The sequence below is a fragment of the Molossus molossus genome, unplaced genomic scaffold, assembly GCF_014108415.1.
Source record: "Molossus molossus isolate mMolMol1 unplaced genomic scaffold, mMolMol1.p scaffold_m16_p_5, whole genome shotgun sequence".
Taxonomy (NCBI): Eukaryota; Metazoa; Chordata; class Mammalia; order Chiroptera; family Molossidae; genus Molossus; species Molossus molossus.
Window position 1 is genome coordinate 116,327,450 of NW_023425388.1, and position 14,007 is coordinate 116,341,456.

Here is a 14,007-nt window from a genome sequence, read left to right on the forward strand (position 1 = left end):
GCCGGTTCACAGGACTCGGCAAATAATTGTGCTCCTGGTCAGATGGCTCAGGGTGGGAGGATGCACAGCGGAGTCCGCAGGGACACGTGGGACAGCTAGAGAGAGCCAGGCACAGCCTCCGAGAGTCCTGTCCGTGGAGCCACGCAGGGCGCACAGAACTTCCCCCGTCAACTGTGACATCACGTGTGACTCCTGTCTGCCAGGGCAGCCGGCAGAGATCCGGGTTCAGGATTTTCACGGGGGCCGGTCACGCAGACACCCTCTGCCTAACACATGGCAGAATCCCAGCCTTGCGGGGGAAATCGGGGGCCAGGACCGTGCGGGTGCAGGGAGAACCTCTCGGGTACAGCAGCCGCAGGCCTGCCGTGTCATTTCCTTCTGCACACCAACATAAGATCCTTGTTGGTTATAATAAATCCGTGAGTCGTCAGCTGCCTGCTAGGTGATTTTCTGCCCCTCCTGCTGGGCTGTGAGCCCCTGAGTGTGAGGACCTGGCCACACTCACCGCGGTCCCCTGAGCAGGGCCCCTCCTCCCGGGCTCGGCACAGACACTCAGCGCAGGGCAGGCTCGGGTTCGAGCTTCCGTGGACCGGGCAGGGAACAGCTCCTTCGTGCTGGCTGTGACCATCACGGTGGACAGATCCGGGGGACTGCTTTCAAAGTCGGCGCTGCCAGAGACCCCTGGGCAGCGCGGCTCCGAGTCAGAGTCGAGCACATCTGTCTCGCTCGTCCCTTTCCCTTCCCTCGCCAGAGGTGCCCCTGGCGCCCCAGTTCTTCCTGTGCTCCCCCTCCTCCAGAAACACTTCCACGGTAGAAAGAAAACAGCCACAATGTTCCTCTCGGAAAACAACCACCTGGGCAGCTCGGAGGAACCCGGAGGCCTGGGGTGGGAAAGGGTCTCCAGGCTGGGCACCGTCACGCTGAGGGTCTCCCGCAGCTGCGGCGCCGGAGCCGGACGGGGTCGGGTTTCCATCGTAATGTGATGGGGCGATTGAGCTTCCGCAAACGAAGCAGATTTCCCTAGAGCGACAGACAGGGACAGAGCCAAGCGGGTGCGTAACACGTGGAGACTTGGAGATTTTAAAGGGAGGCCAATGCAGAGACACGTGTCCCCCCCCCTCCCCCCCCCCAGGGAAATTAACAGCGGGGTCAGCGAGCAGGACTGTGCCCCAGGCTCTGCAGGGACCGCGTACAGCTTTCTGGCTGCACTATGGGAGGAGGAAATGACTTTAGCACACATTTTCCACCTGCCTGGTAAGGCAGCTTAGACTGCACATAAACCAGAGATGGGCCCAGCCACCGACCCTGCCCCAAGAGGTCGCCGGTTTGATTCCCGGTCAGGGCACATGGCCAGGTTGTGGGCTGATCCCCAGTGGGGGGCGTGCAGGAGGCGGCCAGTCGGTGTTCTCTCTCATTGATGTTTCTCTCTCTCCCTCTCCCTTCCTCTCTCTCTGAAATCAATAAAGAAAAAAAATTAAAAACAAAAAATAAAAAACAGAGATGGGCCCCCAAAAAACTATTATGTAAAGCAAACACAACATAACAGAAAATGGGGGTCATACCGACGGGTTATTTAGAGGACTCTGCCAGCCCCCCAGCTAAGAGACACTCAGGCACTGGTGTCTCCTAAGAACAGTGCCATCCAGTGTCCCCCCCATGGGTCCGTGAGCTCCTTCAGGCCAGGGTGCTGCAACACCTGTGTACGTTCCTACCCCGAGAAGGTCATTTGGTAGATTGATGAGCCCAAGAGATGCTTATTTTCAAAATGTTTTCAATGTGCAGGGGCTCAGTGAGCTTAAGCAGGGGGCCCACGATCACATGACCAAGCAGTGGCTGAGGGAAGTGTTACACCTCTCAGTTCGTTTTCTCAGGAGAATAGACCTCCCTGGCAGGTCTCCTCGGTTTTGAGGCTCCCCGGCACCCTATGTTTGCACGGAGGTTAAACGATAAAAAGAGCAGGAATGTCGGCCGTTATATTCCACACCCTCGCCAACACTTGTTGTTTGGTGATTTGTTGATGGCGGCCATTCTGACAGGTGTGAGGTGATACCTCATTGTTGTTTTAATTTGCATCTCTCTGATGATTAGTGATGATGAGCATTTCTTCATATGTCTCTTGGCCATTTGTATGTCCTGTTTGGAGAGGTGTCTATTTAGTTCCTCTGCCCAAATTTTAATTGGGTTCTTTGTCTTCCTTTTGGTGAGTTGCATTAACACTCTATATATACTGGAAATTAACCCCTTATCTGATGTATCATTGGCAATGATGTTCTCCCATACAGTGGGTTGCCTTTCCATTTTGATGATTGTTTCTTTTGCTGTGCAGAAGCTTTTGAGTTTGATGTAGTCCCATGTGTTCATTTTCTCCTTTGTTTCTGTTGCCTTAGGTGATGGATCAGTGAAAATTCTGCTGCGTATGATGTTGAAATTCTGTTGCCTACAGTTTCTTCTAGGATTTTTATAGATTCATGAGTCACATTTAAGTCTTTTATCTATTTTGAGTTTATTTTTGTGTATGGTGTAAACTGATGGTCTAGTTTCATTTTTCTGCATGTAGCTGTCCAATTTTCCCAACACCATTTATTAAAGAGGCTGTCTTTACTCCACTGCATGCTCTTGCCACCTTTGTCAAATATTACCTGAGCATATTGCCTTGGGTCCATTTCTGGGTTCGCTGTTTTGTTCCACTGTTCTATATGCCTATTCTTGTGCCAGTATCAGGCTGTTTTGATTACAGTCGCTTTGTAGTATAACCTGAAATCTGGTAATGTGATCCCACCTACTTTGTCCTTCTTTTTCAAGATTGCTGTGGCTATTCGAGGTCTTTTTTGGTTCCATATGAACTTTTGAAGTATTTGTTCTAGTTCTGTGAAGTGTGTCATTGGTATTTTGATGGGGATTGCATTGAATCTATAGATTGCTTTGGGTAGTATGGACATTTTAATGATGTTAATTCTTCCAATCCATGAACAAGGTATGTGCTTCCACTTTTTTATATCATCCTCTATTTCTTTTTTCAATGACCTGTAGTTTTCTGCGAATAGGTCCTTTATTTTTTTTGGTTAATTCCTAGGTATGTTAATTTTTCTTACTGCATTGGTAAATGGAATTGTTTTCTTAATTTCTCTTTCTGTGAGTTCAACATTGGAGTATAAAAATGCCATTGATTTCTTGACATTAATTTTGTATCCTGTTACTTTGCCGAATTCATTTAAGTCTAGTAGATTTTTGATGGAGTCTTAGGGTTTTTCTACTTATAGTATCACGTCATCTGCAAATAATGACAGTTTCACTTCCTCCTTTTCAAATTGGATCCCTTTTATTTTTTCCTCCTGTCTGATTGCTGTGGCTAAGACTTCCAGTACTATGTTAAATAAGAGTGGTAAAAGTGGGCATCCCTATCTTTTTCCTGTTCTTAAGGGAAATGCTTTTAGTTTTTGCCCATTGAGTATGATGTTGGCTGTAGGTCTTTCATATATGGCCTTTATTATGTCGAGATATGATCCCTCTATTCCCACATTGCTGAGCGTTTTTTTCAGAATGGATGCTGGATTTTATCGAAGGCTTTTTCGGCATCTATTGATATGATCATGTGGTTTTTATTATTCATTTTGTTTATGTGGTGTATAACATTTATTGATTTGCAAATATTGGATCAGTCTTCCATTCCTGAGATGAATCCCACTTGGTTATGGTGACTAATTTTTTTGATGTATTGCTGGATCTGATTTGCTAGTATTTTGTTCAGGATTTTGGCGTCTATGTTCATCAGGGATATTGGCCTGTAGTTTTCTTTCTTTTAATATCTTTTTCCGGATTTGAAATTAGAATTATTCTGGCCTCATAAAATGAGTTTGGAAGTCTTCCTTCTTCTTGAATTTTTTGAAATAGTTTTTTGGAGAATGGGTGTTAGTTCTTTTTTGAATGTTCGGTAAAACTCCCCCATGAAGCCATCTGTGCCTGGGCTTTTGTTTTCTGGGAGAGTCTTGATTACATCTTCAATTTTCTTAGTTGTTATTGGTCTGTTCAAGTTTTCTATCTTTTCCCGGTCCAGTTTGGGGAGACTGTGTGTGTCTAGAAATTTGTCCATTTCACTTAGATTGTTGAATTTTTTGCCATATAATTGTTCATAGTAGTTGTTAACGATCTTTTGTATTTCTGTGGTGTCACTTATTACTTGTCCTCTTTCAGTTTTGATTTTGGGTATTTGGATTCTCTCTTTGTTTCTTGGTGAGTGTAGCTAAGGGTACATTAATCTTGTTTATCGTTTCAAAAAACCAGCTCTTTGTTTCAATGATCCTTTGAATTGTTTTTTTGGTCTCTATGTCATTTATTTCTGCTCTTATCTTTACTAGTTCCTTCCTTCTACTTGCTCTGGGGTTTTCTTTTGTTTGCCTTTTAGTTCTTTAAGTTGTGAGGTTAGATAGTCTATTAGAAATTTTTCTTGTTTCTTGAGGTAGACCTGTAGTGCTATGAACTTCCCTCTCAGAACTGCTTTTGTGGCATCCCATATATTTTGTGTTGTTGTGTGTTCATTTTCATTGGTGTCCAGGAAGATTTTAATTTCTTCCTTGATTTCCTCGGTAACCCATTCATTTAAATAGCATGCTATTTAGCCTCCATGTGTTGAAATGTCTTTGCATGTTCTTGTTGCAATTGATTTCTAGTTTCATGCCATTGTGATCTGAGAAGATACTTGATATGATTTCAATCTTCTTGAACTTGTAGATATTTAGTTTGTGTCCTATCATGTGGTCTGTCTTTGAGAATATCCCATGTGCACTTGAGAAGAATGTGAATTATATAGTTTTGGGGTGTAATTCTGTGTAGATATCTATTAAATCCATTTGGTCTAGTGCTTCATTTATAGTCTGTGTTTCCTTGCTAATTTTTTGTCTAGAGGATCTATCCAGAGGTGTCAACAGGGTGTTGAAGTACCCTGCTGTGATTGTATTGCTGTCGATTTCTCCTTTGAAGTCCTCTAGAAAGTTTTTAATATATTTTGTTGCATATATGTTTATCAAGGTTATATCTTCCTGTTGGATAGATCCTTTCAATATTATGTAGTGGCCTTCTTTGTATCTAGTTATGGCCTTCAATTTGAAATCTATTTTATCAGATATGAGTATTGCTACCCCAGCTTTTTTTTCTTTTTGTTTACTTGGAAAATTTTTTTTCATCCCTTCACTTCAACCTATGTGAGTCTTTTGTTGTGATGTGGGTCTCTTATAAACAACATATAGATGAGTCATGCTTTCTTATCCAATCAGCTGCTCTACGTCTTTTTATCGTGCATTCAATCTATTCACATTTAAGGCGATTATTGATATGTACTTGTTTATTGCCATTTTTGTTTAGTGTGGTTCTATTTTTCTTCCTATTTCTTCTGCTAATTACAGCAGTCCTTTTAACATTTCTTGCAGTGCTGGTTTGGTGGTAATGTATTCCCTTAGCCTATTTTTTTTTTTTGTCTGGGAAGCTCTTTCTTTGACCTTCTATTTTGAATGATAGCGTTGCTGGGTAGAGTAGTCTTGGATTCAGATCCTTATTTTTCATGACCTTGATTATTTCATTTCATTCTTTTCTGGCCTGTAGTGTTTCTGTTGAGAAGTCAGCTGAGAGTTTTATGGGTTTTTCTTTGTAGGTAACCTGTTGCTTATCTCTTGCCTCTTTTAGGATTCTCTCTTTGTCTTTATTTTTTGGCATTTTAATTACTGTGTGTCTTGATGTGGGCCTGTTTGGGTTCTTCTCACTTGGGGCTCTCTGTGCTTCTTGAACTTGAATGCCTTCTTTCTTCACCAAATTAGGAAAATTTTCTGTCACTATTTCTTCAAATATATTCTCTAACCGTCGCTCATTTTCTTCTTCTTCGGGGACTTCTATGATGCGAATATTATTATGTTTCCAGTTGTCCCACAGTTCTCTTATGCTGTCTTCCTATTTTTTAATTGTTTTTTCTTTTTGTTTTTCTGATTGGTTGATTTTTTTCTACCCTGTCTTCTAATTAATTGATCCAGTTCTCAGCTTCCTCTACTCTGCTGTTTAGACCTTCCAGTATGTTCTTTATTTCTGATATGTCATTCTTGATTTCTTCTTGGTGGTTTTTAATTTCCAATTGGTTGATTTTCAACATTTCTATGTCTTTACTCATGGTGTTGATGTCCTTACTCATGCTGTTGAGCTTCCTCAAGATCATGGCTCTGAATTCTAGCTCTGTTAACTTGTTTAACTCTATTTAATTTATCTCATTTTTGGTAGAGGTCTATTGTTCTTTTGTTTGGGATTTATTTCTTTGTGTCACCATTTTGGCTATCTGAGTGGGTTTTGGAGGCTGCCAATTTCTCCCTGTGGGTATTGGTGTTCTGCTGTTTGTGGCTCCGTCTCCTGGGTTTGGATAAGCAAGGGAGGACCCACGTTAAACACCACTGTCAAGACTTACTTTTCTGGTTAGCGTTGCTAGTCCAGGAATGGTTCAGTTATCCTCCAGCTTTCTGCCTGGAGGCTATCAGTAGTGGTTACTTGAAGAGTCTTGGCTTCTCAGTTGAATGAAAAACTCCCTCAGGTGCTCCTTGTAAGGGGATTTTCGAGGGTGGGGCAGATACTTTGTTGTTAATGAGCCTCAATTTGCATTTCAATGGCCCACCTGGATGGGGTTGAATCTCCGAGGGAGGGGCCGCCGCCTCTCCCCAGAGCCCTGGGAAGGAGTAAGATGGCCACTGTCCTGTATGGACGCAACTCAGCAAAAGCTCTGAGCGACCACCAAATCTCAAGTTTCCCCACACAGTTCCTGTCATCTGCCCTCCCTCTGCCAGAGCCCAAGGTGAGTGGCTGTGGCTATTTTAGCCTCTGTCCCGGCTCTGCACTGTGGAGCCGCTTGGGAGTTTAACCCAAGGGCGCCGCTCCCAGCTAAAGCCACTGCTGTCCATGGGTTCCCAGTCCCCCTCTTGTGCCTCCACAATCCTACCAGGATTGAGTCAGTGTCCCTTGCGAGCTGCTTTTCTGTTGCTTTTTCCTGACGATTTGTCTTTATTTTAGTTGTAATTCCATTTTGGTCCTGGGAGACAGACTGTGTAGCTTCCATTCACTCCACTGCCATTTTGGATTCTTCTCAAGGTATGTGCTCTTGACAGGAATCAAACCCATGATTCATTGGTTCATGGACCAACACTCTAACCACTGAGCCAAACTGGCCAGGGCTATGGTAATTTTTTAAATTGTTGTTAATCCTCACCCAAGGATATTTTTTTCCATTGATTTTTAGAGAGTGGCAGGGAGGGCAGAGTGATGAAGGAGGGGTAAGAAACATAGATGTGAGAGAGACACATTGATTGGTTGCCTTCCACGATGCCCCAACAGGGACCAGGGGTCAAACCTGAAACCCAGGTACATGCCCTTGACTGGGAATCGAACCTGTGACCCTTAGGTGCATGGACAAATGCTCTAACCACTGAGTGACACAGCCAGAAGAACCTATGATCTTTTTAATGTATCATTGGATCCAGTTTGCTAATATTTTCTTGTGGTTTTGTATTTATTTATTTTTTTGTGTGATACTTGCTTTATTGTGGCAGTCCAGAACCAATCCTGGTATATCACCAAAGTCTTCCTTTACATCATACCATCTATCTTTTGATTCCAGTGTGTTTTTTTATTTGTTTGTTTTAATTTGTATTTTTAAACTTGTCCTATTGTTGAATGTATTAGAGATGTCTCTCTTTTTCCCCTATTGACCCCCTCCTCTCCACTCCTGCTCCCCTACTGCCTTCCACACAATATTTTGTGTCCATTCGTTAGGTACACGTGCATATAAATTCTTTGGTGTTTCTCTTCCCGCCCCTACCCCTGCCCTTTGAGGTTCATCAGTCTCATAACCGATTTGTACTTCTTAATCCCTTCCCCTTTTCACCCATACCCCCAAACACCCTCCCATCTGACAACCAAGAAAAAGTTCTCTGTATCTGTGAGTTTGTTTCCGTTCTGTTTGTTCATTTTGTTGGTAGATTCAATTGTTGATAGATATGTATTTATTGCCATTTTATTGTTCATATTTTTTTACCTTCTTCTTCAAGAAGACCCTTCAACATTTCATATAATACTGGTTTTGTGGTGATGAAATTCTTTAGTGTTTTCTTGTCTGGAAAACTCTTTATATGCCCATGAATTCTAAGTGATAGCTTTACAGGATAGAATAATCTTGGTTGTAGGTTTTTGCATTTAATCACTTTAAATATATCTTGCCCCAGTTGGGTTTGTGTGGGAGGCAGCCACTTGGTGTGCCCCTTTCATGTCAATGTTTCTTTCTCTCTCTCTCTTTCTGTCTCTCTCTCTCTCTCCCTCCACTCTATATGAACAAAAATGAGAAAAGAAATGTCCTCGAGTGAGGATAAAAAAAAAGTATGTGTTAGTTCTGGTACATTTTTGATGGAGTCTTTAGGGTTTTCTATGTACGATATAATATTATCTGTCAGTAACGACAGTTTCACTTTCTTCTTTCCAATTTGGAATCCTTTTATTTTTTCTTCATGTCTGATTGCTGTGGCTAAGACTGCCAGTACTATGTTAAACAAGAATGGTGAAAGTGGGCATCCCCATCTTGTTCCTGTTCTAAAGGGAAATGCTTTTAGTTTTTGCCCGTTGAGTATGATGTCGGCTGTAGGTCTTTCATATATGGACTTTATTATGTTGAGATATGATTCCTCTATTTCCACATTGCTGAGCGATTTTATCAGAAATGGGTGCTGAATTTTGAGAAATGCTTTTTCAACGTCTATTGAAATGATCATATGGTTTTTATCTTTTTTAAAATGTGTTGTATCACATTTATTGATTTGTGAATATTGTATCAACCTTGCATCCCTGGGATGAATCCCATTTGGTCATGATGATTAATTTTTTTAATGTATTGCTGGATCCATTTGCTAATATTTTGTTCAGGATTTTGGCATCTATGTTCATCAGGGATCTTGGCCTGTTGTTTTCTTTGTTTGTAGTGTCTTTATCCAGTTTTGGAGTTAGAATGATGCTGACCTCATAAAATGAGTTTGGAAGTCTCCCTTCTTCTTGTGTTTTTTGGAGTCATTTAAGGAAAATGGGTGTTAAATCTTCTTTGGATGTTGGGTAAAACCCATAAAGCCACCCAAGCCTGGGCTTCTGTTTTCGGGTAGATTCTTGATTACATCTTCCATTTCCTTAGTTGTTATTGGTCTGTTCAAGGTTTCTATCTCTTCCTGGTTCCGTTTTGGGAGTCATTATGTTTCTAGAAATTTGTCTATTTTGCCCTGATTGTCCATGTGCCGACGTATAATTGTTCATAGTATATTTTTAAATGGTTCTTTGTATTTCTGTGGTGTCAGATGTTACTTCTCTTTTGTTTCTGATTTTGTTTATTGGGTCCTCTCTCTTTGTTTCTTGGTGAGTCTAGCTAAGAGTCCATCAATCTTGTTTATCTTTTCAAAGAACCAGCTCTTTGTTTCATTGATCTTTTGAATTGGTTTTGTTGTTGTTTTGTTTTTTGTTTTTGTTTTTACTTTCTGTCATTTATTTCTGCTCTGACCTTTACTATTTCTTTCCTTCTCTTTGTTCTGGGTTTTTCTTTTTTGTTTACTTCCTAGTTCTTTAAGTTGTAGGGTTAGAAAGTCGATTAGAAATGTTTCTTGCTTCTTGAGGTAGGCCTGTAGTGCTATGAACTTCCCTCTCAGTACTGCTTTTGTTGCATCCCATAGATTTTGTGTTGTTGTGTGTTTGTTTTCATTGGTTTCCAGGAAGTTTTTAATTTCTTCCTTGATCTCCTCGATAACCCATTTGTTGTTTGATAACATGCTATTTAGCCTCCATGTGTTTAAATGTTTTTGCTGTAATTGATTTCTAGTTTCATGCCATTTTGATCTGAGTAGATGCTTGATATGATTTGAATCTTCTTGAACTTGTAGAGACTTAGTTTGTGTCCTAAAGTGTGGTCTATCTTTTAAAATGTTCCATGTTCACTTGGGAAGAATGTGAATGCCACAGTTTTGGGGTGTAATTCACTGTAGATATCTGTTAAATCCATTTAATCTAGAGCATCATTTAGAGTCTGTGTTTCCTTGTTAACTTTTTGGCTAGAGGATCTATCTAGTGATGTCTGCAGGGTGTTGAAGTCCCCTGCTATGATTCTATTGCTGTCGATTTTTCCTCTGAAGTCCTCCAGAGTTTCTAAATGTATGTTGGTGCTCCTATGTTGGGTGCATATATGTTTACCAAGGTTATATCCTCCTGTTGAACAGATCCTTCAATATTATGTAGTGGCCTTCTTGGTTTCTAGTTATGGCCTTCATATTTTATTGGATATGAATATTGCTACCCCAGCTTTTTTTCCTTTCCATTTGTTTAGAATTTCTTCCATGTTTTCACTTTCATCCTATATGAGTCTTTTGTTGTGAAGTGAGTCTCTTGTAAACAACATATATATGAGTCATATTTTCTTATCCATGCAGCTACTCTGTCTTTGGAATGGAATATATAATCCATTTACATTTAAGGTTATTATTGATCTGTACTTATTTATTGCCATTTTTGTTCATTCTGGTTATGTTTCTCTTCCTCTTTCTTCTGCTTATTAAAGCAGTCCTTTTAACATTTCTTGGAGTGCTGGTTTGGTGCTAATATATTCACTTAGCCTTTTTTTTCTGTCTGGGAAGCTCTTTATTTCACCTCTTTTTTCACCTCTATTTTGAATGATTTGCCAGATAGAGTAACCTTGGGTTCAGATCTTTGTTTTTCATAACCTTGATTACTTCATGCCATTCTCTTCTAGCCTGTAGTGTTTCTGTTGAGAAGTCAGCTGAGAGCCTTATGAGGGTTCCTTTGTAGGTAACCTGTTCTTTATCTCTTGCTGCCTTGAGGATTCTCTCTTTGTCTTTAATTTTTGGCATTTTAATTGTTTTTTTGGTACATGCCCCTAGCGGGAACCGAACCCAGGACTCTGGTGTGCAGGCCCATGCTCCAACTGCTGAGCTAAACCAGCCAGGATGGCATTTTAATTATTACGTGTCTTGTTGTGGGCCTCTTTGTGCTCTTCATACTTTAGGCTTTCTGTGCTTCTTGAACTTGTATGCCTATTTTCTTCACCAAGCTAGAGAAGTTTTTCTGTCACTATTTCTTTAAATATATTTTCTAACCCTTGCTCATTTTCCTCTTCTTCTGGAACTCCTGTGATGTGAATGTTGTTATGTTTTATGTTGTCCCACAGTTCTCTTAAGCTGTCTTCCTGTTTTTTAATTGTTTTTTCTTTTTTGGTTCTCTGATTGGGTGATTTTTTCCACCCTGTCTTCTAACTCATTGATCCAGTCCTCAGCTTCCTCTACTCTGCTGGTTATTCCTTCCAATGTGTTCTTTATTTCTGCTATGCCATTCCTCATTTCCAATTGGCTGGTTTTTAATGTTTCTATATCTTTACTCATGCTGTTGAGCTTCCTCATGATTATTACTCTGAACTCTCTCTCTGACATCTTGCTCAGTTCCCTTTTATTTATTTCATCTTCTGTTGAATTATCTTGTTCTTTCATGCAAGATTTGTTTTTTTGTTTCACCATTTTGGCTGTCTTGGTGGGTTTTGGAGCCTGCCAAATTTTTCCTGTGGGTGTTGGTGTTTCACTGGTTGTGGCTCCCTCTACTGGGTTTGGATAAGTGTGAGAGGACCTGTGTTAAACACCACTGTCAAGTCTTACTTTCCTGGGTAGATTTGCAAGCACAAGAAAGGTTTAGTTATCCTCTAGCTTTTTGCCTGGAGGCTATTAGTCTCAGTTACTTGATGAGCTTCAATTTGTAGCTATCAGCTGAATGAAAAAAAATTCCTCAGGTGTAAGAGGATTTTCAGTCTCATGTTAATGAGCCTTAATTTGCATTTCTCTGGCCTGAGCAGGTGGTATTGAATTCTTTTTTATTTTTTATTAATTAATTTTTGTTACAGATGTTTCTCCTTTTCCCCCCACTGATTTCCCCTTCCCCCTCCCTCCCTGCCCTGTCCCCAGCTTTGTTGTCCATGTCTATTGTTCATGCATACATGCATATAAGTTCTGTGGTTTATCTCTCCCCCACCACCCCCTCTTCTGGGGATTATCAGTCTGTACCCCAATTCTAGGTCTCTGGGACTACCCCATTCCTCAGACTGCTATGTTCATTATATTCCACAAATAAGTAAGATCATGTGGTATTTCTCTTTTTCTGCTTGGCTTGTTTCACTTAGGATCAGTCTCATGTTAATGAGCCTCAATTTGCATTTCTCTGGCCTGACCAGGTGGTGTTGAATTCTTGCAGGAGGGGCTGTTGTTTCTCCCCTGGGCTCTGGGAAGGGGCTCTATGAGTAATATAGCTACCGTCCTGGGAGGGAGTGATTCAGCACAAAATTCTCCGTGTCCTGCCATCCGGCTCTCTCCTGAGCCAGGAGCCCCAGACTCTTTTGACACAGTTCCAGTCCAGTCTGCCCTCCCTCTGCTGGAGCCCAAGGTGATTGGCTGAGGCTGATTTGATGCTATTTTAAACTCCCACATTCTCAGCAAGAAGCATACTCAGCTAATCCAGCTCTCTGCTGCTGTCCATGGGCTCCCAGCCCACACTCTCCTGCCTCCAAAGTTCCTACCAGGCTCAATTTGGCTCAATCCTCTTTCTGTCCTTGGTTGTATGGGCTCTCTCCAGCTGCTTTTCAGTTGTTGTTTTCCCCAATGATTTGTCTTTATTTTAGTTGTAGTTTCACTGTGGTCCCAGGAGATGGCCTGTGTCGCTTCCATTCACTCTGCTGCCATTTTCCACTCCTTCTCTGCCTCTTTCTCGACAGCACCTTCTCAATTCATGTTTTAACGCTCCCCTTGGCTAGGCTCTGGACTCTGCTTCTGCCTTGTGCTTTGAGCTTCCCTGGAACATGAGCAACTCACCCTGGACCAGAACGAGCACTTTCAGTCAGATGAAAAGTGGAAAACCAGCTGCAGTGAGAGCCTTCTGGATCCAAGCATCGCCTTCCCCCTGTGGCTAAAACTCAGGTGCATAAAAGAACCAAGACTTCTCTCGAGGTCTCTAGAACTTCCACGCCTTAAAGAAAGCAGTGACACGTGCATTTGTAGCATCCTATTTCCCACCCCTAAAGATGATGCTGTCATGTGCTGTAGTAGACACACTGCACAGCTGAGCATGGACCTCAAGGCTAGAGAAAACCACTCGACCATGCAGGCTGGTGCCACTAAGCATTCCCAACCTCCAGCCTTAGCGGGGCCCCAGAAGCCCCTCAACAACCCTTGTAATGGTCCTCAAGGAGCCCCAACTTCCCTTCTTATCCAGGCGCTCTGACAAACCTTCACCATTCTCCTTGAGATCTTTACCCCAAATTCACAATTCTCCCATGTGGCAGATGACCCGCTCTCTACTTCACTAAGAAAGTAAGAAGACATAAGGATTCGACCTTACAAACTTACCTTTCCCCATGATTTTCTCCTCTCCACCATTCGTGGGAATAAAGAGTTCCCTAGCCAGCCCCTCCCCCACGTACTTGGTCTCATTTCCTGCCATCTCTGGCATCTCCTTCTGTACATCATCCCCTCTCTATACATCACCAGTTTTTCTCCTTTCTACTGGCTCTTTGCATATGAACCATAAACATGCTTGAAGGCTTCCTTCGGTCAAGAACACAGCCCTTTTCACCGCCCCGTACCTCCGGCTCCTGCTCAGATTTCTGCTGCTTTTTCTAGGCAAGGACCTGGAAAGAGAGAAATTCTCTTGCTACTCCGTTTGCTCCCCTCCTACTCGCTGCTCTCAGCCCTGAGACCGCACTTCCACTTCACCCTCCGCTGAAAATGATTCTGGCAGGAACCTACCATGTTCTTCATGTTGACAAACCCAAAGGGCACCTGTCACCCCTCCTCTGATTCCTCCTCTCTCTAGATGGTACTTAATACCACTGAGCTTCGCATCACTGAAATTCCTCCGCAACTAGGAAATTTCTCTCCTGGTTTCTTCCCATGTCTCTTGCCGTGCTTCTCG